Below are 10,000 nucleotides of genomic sequence, written 5' to 3'. Positions count from 1 at the left end.
CTACAAAAAAAAAAAAAAAAAAAAAAAAAAAAGTCCTTCTTCCCTTGGAGGAGATCCTGCGATGCCGTCATATGGGACTAAGTCGTCGTGCCTCCGCCATCCTATGGGACACTCGCAGGGAGATTGAAATCCATGACGGAAAATTAACCGCCAAACAGGCGTGTCATCTTGTTTGAGGGTCATAAATTGTCCATTGGCTTGAAAATTAAGTCTTGGCCGTTCTCAAAATGACTTGTGTTAGTCGGCGGTTTTTCTCGACGGAAGATTTGGATTTTAATTAATGGAATGGAAGACCGAAGCACAATTTCAGATGGCTGTCTTTTAGAGATTTCGTCGGGATTTCGGGTGGCTCGCTGCTTTCCAGATTATCATATTGTTAGCTTGTCTCTTCAGGCTGATTCTGCTGACGTTTCTGCTTCTGCTGATGTTTCTGCTTGTGCTTCTGTTAGTGGTTCTGCTATTATCTGCGAAGTTGCGGGGGGCGAAATAGCCTCGAAATGTTGATAGAAAGTGATTTTATGTTGATCTTTTGTTCCTTAGGGTTTGTTGGTTTCCTGGGATTAGACGATTTTGATCCAGAGACTTTCTGGGTCTGTTTTCGTTCGTTCTTGTCTATGGCTACTGGTGGATGTTCATTATTTTTAAAGTATTATGCACACACATACACTATATATATATATATATATATATATATATATATATATATATATATGTATATATGTTTTATATTCTGTGCATATATATATATATATATATATATATATATGTTTTATATTCTGTGCATATATATATATATATATATATATATATATATATATATATATATATACTGTATATATATTATATATATATATATATATATATGTTTTATATTCTGTGCATATATATATATATATATATATATATATATATATATATATGCACAGAATATAAAATATATATATATATATATATATATATATATATATATGTTTTATATTCTGTGCATATATATATATATATATATATATATATATATATATATATATAATTTATATAGCCTATATATATGTATATAAATTTATACAGTATATATATATATTATATATATATGTATATATATATATATATATATATATATATATATATATATATATATATATATATATATATATATATATGTATGTATTTATATGTTTTATATTCTGTGCATGTACACTAGCCTTTTTGCCCTGTTCAATCATCTTAACACTATCACCCTTTCAGATCTTAAGATGCCTGTTTGTCTTATCATCTTCAACCATTTTTACTTTCATTCACATTCAGTTTCCACAATTTATTTCCACGGAGGAGAGTTGGCTTAGCAATCACATCTTACCCAATTTGTCTTCCAGAATTACTCTAGATTACTTCGCAGTATTTTACATGCATCCTGATACTCTCCCTTAGTTACATATTATGCTTATCACTTTTTTTTTCTGTCATCCTACCATTATTTCTAATATTTCTACACTATGAATTATCATCTTTAATGGTTTCATTATCTATATCTACATTCATAACATTATAACCTTAAGATTATTCACATTTACTTTTACCATTCTCTGGTAAACACTTCTAAACTTGTAGTTAATTTTTGAGGGTTCTTTTCTATATCTCCAATCAATACTGTAGGCTATCATTTCACACTCCATTTACGAATTTTGTATTCCATAGCTTAACAGTTATATTTATTGGTCTTTCTATAACTCCTTATGATTGTCAGTAGCTTCGCCTCTATCATGAAAACTTTGAATTGGACTTATTAAACTTTTTTTTTCTTTTTTTTTCTGAATTAATCCTATTATTATATACTGTATGCCTTCTGTGGTCTGATGAGCAATGACTCTTTTAAGTCATGATGCCACCTTTGTAATTTCAACTTTGTAGCAGAGATCCTTTATGCATCCAGATATACCTCACAAACCATGGTCAGCAGTTCATTCCCACTGTCACCATTGCTTTCTGTTACAACTCACTTTAAATTCCATCACTCTTGGTGTCTCTCATTCTTTTAATATACCTCTTTACATCAATATAATCACTTTCACCAGCATTCTTAAACATGCACATTCTATTCCTCACATGTTTCATTCAACATTGTCTACTTCTCTTCTATCTTGGGCGACAGAAACTACGGAGTACAAATTGGAAACTCTTGTTAATCATATGAACCATTAAACAGAGGGGTACTTCAGGGGAATGTACTGAGCCCAATCCTATTCTATTGGTCTACCGAAAGTACTATAAAGGCATCGAGTTATGTTCAAACTAATTGCAGATGATACACAATTTTACTTCTCTATAAATGATATAGACGACATTGCTGAAACTCTGAACCGAATTCTTGCCAGTATTAGGGAATGGATAACAATCAAACAACTAAATTCAAGTTAAAATAAAGCTGAGTTTATGGTAGTTGGAAAGAAAAAGAGCCTAAGAAACTTCGGTGATATTCAAGTAAACAAATAACAACTCTGTGCCGATATTTAGTAAAGTTTGCGCTTTAATATACTCATACTCTGTATGAACACAAAACTCAGTAAAATCGTGTTATTTTCTCTTTACCAAATATGTTAATTTAAGGCTCATTTTGCAATTGGTATACAAAGCTTCTAAACATATAACTACCATGTTTCTTATTTACTTTACTAAAAATTATTTTTTCTAAAAAAGTACCAGAACTATAGTTCTTGTTCACTAAGAATTTTTTTTTTTTTTTTTTTTTTTGGTATAGCACAGATCATCCGCACTACCAAACATAGACTTCTATGTTTAACATTCTCATACGGAGAATATGTATGAAGATTCTAACAGTTGAAATTTATTATTGTATCTGCTTGATATATTTTCTATAATTTTACAAAATTAGAGCCGTAGTCTTCTTATCAATAGAAAAGCTACTAGAGTATCCCTGAGTTTCTCAGGGAATGTAAGAAAAGAAAAAAAGTACATTTGATCAATACATAACAATATACAAGTAATTGTTCGTTTGTTATTTAATAGAAAGGAAATGATCTTCTCTTTAAGCTGCAATCTTTCCGTGTCTGTAAGTTTTATACATGATTGTAGCTGTAGTAATGATTGTTACAGTGTCTCAGATAATTATCATACATCTTAGTATAGATACCGTCATTTTATGACTTCCTACGATGCGTAATAGTCCTCGCTGTTAAGTAGGATATTGCTAAAAAGGAGAAAGATTTTCATAGAAATATGTGAATTACTGATAAAAGACAAGTAATGGTACTCAAAATTCTCAGAAATTGAGAAAGAGGAAAACTTCTCACAGTTTACTACAGGTGTATTTAGACTCTTAGGTTCTTGAACAAACTTACCAAGAAAAGAGAATCCTTGCCATTGGGCGAGATTTTCTTCCACCAGAGATTAAATCTACTTAGTTTACTGGGGTATTTAAGATGGGGAAAAGTCCTTAATGCTTTTTGGATATAACAAGTAGTGTAAATGTTCTTACAGCATTTTTGAGACATGCTGGGTAAGTTAAACTCCTGTCAGTATTCAAGTTTGTGACGAACTGATAAGAATAAAAATCCCTACCGTCCTCTTAGTACTTTGGGGCATACTGAAAAGAAGAAAGATCTTAGAATTGTTTCAGGACTCGTAAAAATGGCTATACTTCCTTGAAATATTTTGGAGCTTACTAAAAAGACTAAAGGAAGCTCAGTTTACTTTAAGACATATTAAGAATTGTAAAGATCCTTAAATACTAGAAAAGTTTAGAACATAACGTGATATTTGGACTCTGAGATAGCGTAGAACTAGCTCTTGATTGAGCCATAGGAATGAGAGTAATTAATCAATAGTAATTTCTGAAGTGGTAAGTACTAGTCACTTTGGTTTGATTAGTAAGGCTGGTCGAGAGTCACCAGTGACAAGGACTCTTACCCAGTGAGCATAAGTAGAATTATGAAAGGGAACAAGCATAGGCCATCGAATTCTGGTGAATCCACTAAGAGGCTAAAGATTTTCAATAAACTGTAAAGTAGTAGGAATTTATAGAAGTGCTTATGCATGGTATATAATAAAGGTAACTCTGAATAAAAGTAATCCTTTTTAAATTGGTGGTCTTTAGAGCTGTTGAAATTTATGGAAAATTTGTTCCATGGTTCAAGTTTATTTTAGTGTGCCTGGAAGGAAATTGGAAGTAGAAATCTATGGTTTACGCGAGTGTTACAGTTTTTGGATGAAAGTAGTAGTTTTAACCAAGGTCTATAGCATTCAGGAAGGAAGGTCGTAGATGTTACCAAGAAGTCGGAGAAGTATTAAGGATACATTTTGATGTCAAATTTTGGTTTCAGAACGAGTTTTGTATCCCTTTTAGTTGTTAGTTTTAGTGCCTTAGTTGTATGAAGGGAATTTTGCTGTAGATTTAGGCGACGTCAGGCAGGGTAGCCAGTATGGATTACGGTCCACCCCACAGCCAAAGCAAAGTCCTTCAAAAGAAGGCAACCGTATTACCCCATGCGAATGGGAAAAAAAGCACGCCAATAGAAGGAGATTCTATATCCACAAAATGAATGAGAAAGACTAGTTAGTTCATTTTGCTTGCTTTCACGCGCTGCTCTTCTGAAGCAAACAAATGTCATTGGAAAGGAATATACCCGTACAATATAGTTCACAAATACCGAAAAAGAAACTTTCACAGGAAAGTAAAAATTATTTGCAAATTCTTGTTTTTAACAAAGCTTCAATAAGGACATTTTCAAATTAAGGTGAAGCAAAATAGTTTAGCTATTTGAGAATGAGACCACTGAAAGTGTTATTTTCACTAGTGTACGCGACCCGTCAATAATGACGGCTAGATATTTAGATAGATATGCATGCACGCACATGCACCCCTCACACCAGGGGATGACTACTTCTTTTCCCCCCTATCTGAGGGCTGGGGAGAGCTGAGCGTGACCAGATATATACATACACACACACGCACATATATATATATATATATATATATATATATATATATATATATATATATATATATATATATATATATAAATATATATACATATATATATATATATAGATATATATATATATATATATATATATATATATATATATATATATATATATATAGCCAGACTCTTGTTTTTTTATTATATAGGAGAGATATAATGTATGAATGCTTATGTGTATACGTCAAGGTGATAACATCCTCACCCATTAAGAGTTACTAAGAAAATGGGGTCATAAATGGCTAACCCTTCAGCGTCTCCCCCTTCAGCGTCTCCCCCTTCAGCGTCGCCTCCTTCAGCGTCTCCCCCTTCAACGTCTCTCCCTTCAGCGTCTCCTCCTTCAGCGTCTCCCACTTCCGAATCTCCCCCTTCAGCGTCTTCCCATTCGAAGGGAAAAATAGCGTCTGGTGAAAAAACTATTCATGTATTTTGCGTATATATTTATTTATATGACAGGAAGATTAGATAGATCTGAATTTAAACAATATTGTAAGTTTTATGTATAAAACATTCAAAGTATGTAAAATGCGAAGAGGGAGAAATGGTGGAATAAGAAATCATAGAAGATAGAGGGGTTGGCATTTAATTAAAATTATATTTAATAATTATTATGACTTATAAATCATAAATCATTTAAAGTAATAGTTGATGAAAAATCTATGAATAAGATAAATGATGATAGGATGTTTTTAAATATTGTGTAGAAGGCATTATTGTGTGAGACGATATTTATAGAGATATAGAGAGGGAGAAGAAAATCTTACAATATTAAGTAAGCGAATGCAGTTATTGTGACAAGGAGCCTAAAATGTTGACGGTTGATAAAGTAAAATCACGCACAACTTGTGTAGCAGAACTTCTTCTTCTTCTTCTTCTTCTTCTTCTTCTTTCCTCTTTGCCTACATCTTTTCCCACTTCTATGTGGGGTCGATGTTTCTGGTCAGCGTTCTCCATCTACCTCTGCCCCACACTTCATCACCGGTTAATCCCTTTGATCAAAGGTCATCTTTGATACAGTCCATCCACCTTCGCTTTGGTCTCGCTCTCCTCGTTCCCTGTACCAAGGACCTGTATCAAGGATGACCTTCGATCAAAGGGATTAACCGGTGATGAAGTGTGGGACAGAGGTAGATGGAGAAAGCAGAACAGAATTGATTATAATGTATTTATAAAGAAATTTCTTGAGTGTAGGAATGCTGCAAAAGCTTAACTTGAAGGTTTTATGTGCCCCAGTGCAGATTTCATTTCCGGTAATGTTGAAGGGTAATAAGAAGTTAGTAATATTATTAAATGAAGGATGTAACAAAGACAGCGAAGTACCGGCCAAGCTCTGAGAAGGGGATAAAGTTATTAATTGATTTTTTTTTTTTTTACTCGTCTATATTATTCAGTAGTATGTCAATTTCAAGTGGTCTCTTAGAGCTTAGTTCAGATTCTGCGATAACCAAGAGGATTTGTAAGAAGAAAGCAAAGACCACAAAACCAAATATATCAAGGTAGTCTAGGACAAGCTCGTCCAGGAGAATAGCCCATGATGGTATAAGGCTTGCTTAATATATATGCTTTCCGCCATTCTATTATATCATCCTACTTTGTACCAAGTTCTAATTTAAACAAGTCTCCTTACTACTTCTAAGCCTCTTTAAATGAGTTTTATTAATCTTATAAGAAGATTTCACTGATTAATCATCTTACTAACAAACTTTTATTTATTATTTTGTGCCCAGTCGGTTCACAGATTTTTCTTACTGTAATTACTACTGAAGAGCTTCTGGGACAGTAGAAAAATGGAAATATCTTAGAAATGAAGAGGCCCTGAATCCATACATTTCTTTATTTATTTCGTTATAACAGAAACCGTATTAGGTGTACATTGGTTTGCATTTTTTATGGCTAAGGTAGCATTAAAACGTTGATATAAAAACTTCTTTCCACAACAAGTTATTATAGTAGAAACTCTCTCTCTCTCTCTCTCTCTCTCTCTCTCTCTCTCTCTCTCTCTCTCTCTCTCTCTCTCTCTCTCTCTCTCTCTCTCTCTCTCTGCATATTATTTGGAACATTTAATTGAAGATATTCCATGAGAACTAGATTAATTTTATGCAACGCTTGTTGTTTTCCTCAATTGTGATATATATATATATATATATATATATATATATATATATATATATATTTATATATGTATATTTATATATATGAATATATATATGTATATATATATATATTTATATATGTATATTTATATATATATATATATATATATATATATATATATAAATATATATATACATATATATATATATATATATATATATATATATATATATATATATATATATATATATATATACGTTTAAAACACTTCTAGAAGACAAAAATTACAGAAAGATCATTGCTCAGAATTCTTCCATATATACTTATATATACTCACTATGGGCACCATAGTGAGTATAGGAATGTGATATCCGGTGTTCCACAGGGTAGTGTTCTTGGCCCATTACTTTTCATACTATATACACATGACATGTGGTTTGGCCTAGAAAATAAGCTTGTTGCATATGCAGATGATGCTACTCTCTTTGCATCAATTCCATCCCCTGAATGTAGATCTGGGGTTGGTGAATCCCTTAATAGAGATTTAGCTAAAATTAGTGCATGGTGCAAATTATGGGGTATGAAGTTGAATCCTAACAAAACTCAAAGTATGATTGTAAGTAGGTCAAGGACGGTGGCTCCTCAACATCCGGATCTCAGTATTGATAATGTTTCTTTAAATTTGTATGACTCTTTCAAAATTTTAGGCGTGATTCTTGACAGCAAATTTACTTTTGAGAAACATATAAGGTCTGTGTCTTCTTCAATTGCACAAAAAATTGGCTTATTGAGAAAGTCTTTTAAGATATTCGGTGATCAATCTATTCTGAAGAAGTGTTTTAATTCTTTTATTCTACCTTGTTTTGAGTATTGTTCTCCTGTCTGGTCTTCAGCTGCTGATTCTCATCTTAATTTGTTGGACAGAAACTTACGGTCTATTAAATTTCTTATTCCTGATCTAGATATTAATCTCTGGCACCGTCGATCAATTAGTTCATTATGCATGTTGCATAAGATTTTTCATGACTCTGACCATCCTTTACATTCAGATCTCCCTGGACAATTCTATCCTGTTCGTAATACTAGGCAGGCAGTTAATTCTAATAGCCATGCTTTCTCCATCATAAGACTCAATACTACGCAGTACTCTAGAAGTTTTATTCCAGCTGTTACCAAGTTGTGGAATGATCTTCCTAATCGGGTTGTTGAATCAGTAGAACTTCAAAAGTTCAAAGTTGGAGCAAATGCTTTTTTGTTGACCAGACGGACATGAATATTTTTATAGTTTATATATGACATTTTTGCTGTTGACGTTGTTAATAGTTTATATATGATATATCTCTTTTGACATTACTTTTTTTAGAATGATTTATTGTTAATTTGTTCTCTTCAGTTATTTATTTCCTTATTTCCTTTCCTCACTGGGCTATTTTTCCCTATTGGAGCCCCTGGGCTTATAGCATCTTGCTTTTCCAATTAGGGTTGTAGCTTGGATAGTAATAATAATAATAATAATAATAATAATATATATATGTGTGTGTGTAATATATATATATATATATATATATATATATATATATATATATATATATATGTATACATATATATATGTATATATATATATATATATATATATATATATATATATATATACATATATATATGTATATATATATATATATATATATATATATATATATATATATATATATATTAAACGTTGTTTATTGTTTCAAATATAGATTCAGGTCTTTTAACAATATTTATTTTCATTAAAGCACATTCCTGAACCTTTTACTTTCCATTTGCCGAAAATTATTACTTCATATACTTCCTATTCTAATAAATTCTTGGAAAATACTGCAGGAAAAAAAGGGCAATCAATAATTGATTGAAAAGGAGAACGGAATGGACTATCAGGAATATTCCATTTTAGGAGAAAGAGAGAGAGAGAGAGAGAGAGAGGAAAAAGGTCAGCTGCATGTGTCATGGATTTTGTCCACCGACCCTCCACTTCCCTCTTTGCTGATTCTGATATTTTGGAATATTTCTCTTGCTATTTTCGTCTCTTTTTGAATATTATTTTCCCATTTCCCGTGCTTTTTTTATGTTCTGCCTTTTTATCGGGTATTTTGGTTTTAATTATATAGCCTTCACTTGTACGTCTACAACGCTAATTACTTAAATTTTTTTTTTTTTTTCAAAAGCGGTGCATTACGTCAGTGTTATTTATGATTGATTTCCAAGGTGATATTCTTGTCATAAGTCAAGAGATATTATCTCTTCTAAGAATAAGTCCACTGCTGCATTTAAGAAGAAAAAAAGTAAAGGGGACCACATTTTAAGGTTTAAAGGCCACTGCTGAATGGCAGAGGCAAGGGACAGTGACATTGCCCTCTCCACCCAAGCTAGGATCAAGGAGGGCCAGGCAATGGATGATGACTCAGTAGATAGGACCTATAGGCTCCGCCAAACCCCCATCCTTAGCTCACAAGGATGGTGAGGTTGCACCAACCAAAGAAACTAACGAGTTTGAGCGGGACTCGAACCCCACTCTGGCGTTCACCCGTCAGGGACGTTACCACATGTAAACCAATAGCTCCATCTCGATTATGAAATAGATAGGTAAAAATATTGGTTTTTACTTAGTTGATAGGTAACCATGTATCCTTGACTGACTGTTCCGAAAATATGATAAAATATGTATTATTCTCATGTGATGTTAGTATTGAGAATATTTTATTGACGCTGCTGTACTGAAGCATTTGCCTGGTAAGCGTGTTATTATGTATATTATGAAGATATAAATCTCAGCCCGTTGTCTACGTATTTTTTAACTTAATCTGGATTGTGAGATCTTATATATATATATATATATATATATATATATATATATATATATATATATA

The sequence above is a fragment of the Palaemon carinicauda genome, chromosome 19 (assembly GCF_036898095.1).
Source record: "Palaemon carinicauda isolate YSFRI2023 chromosome 19, ASM3689809v2, whole genome shotgun sequence".
Taxonomy (NCBI): Eukaryota; Metazoa; Arthropoda; class Malacostraca; order Decapoda; family Palaemonidae; genus Palaemon; species Palaemon carinicauda.
Note: the sequence above shows the minus strand (reverse complement) of the source record.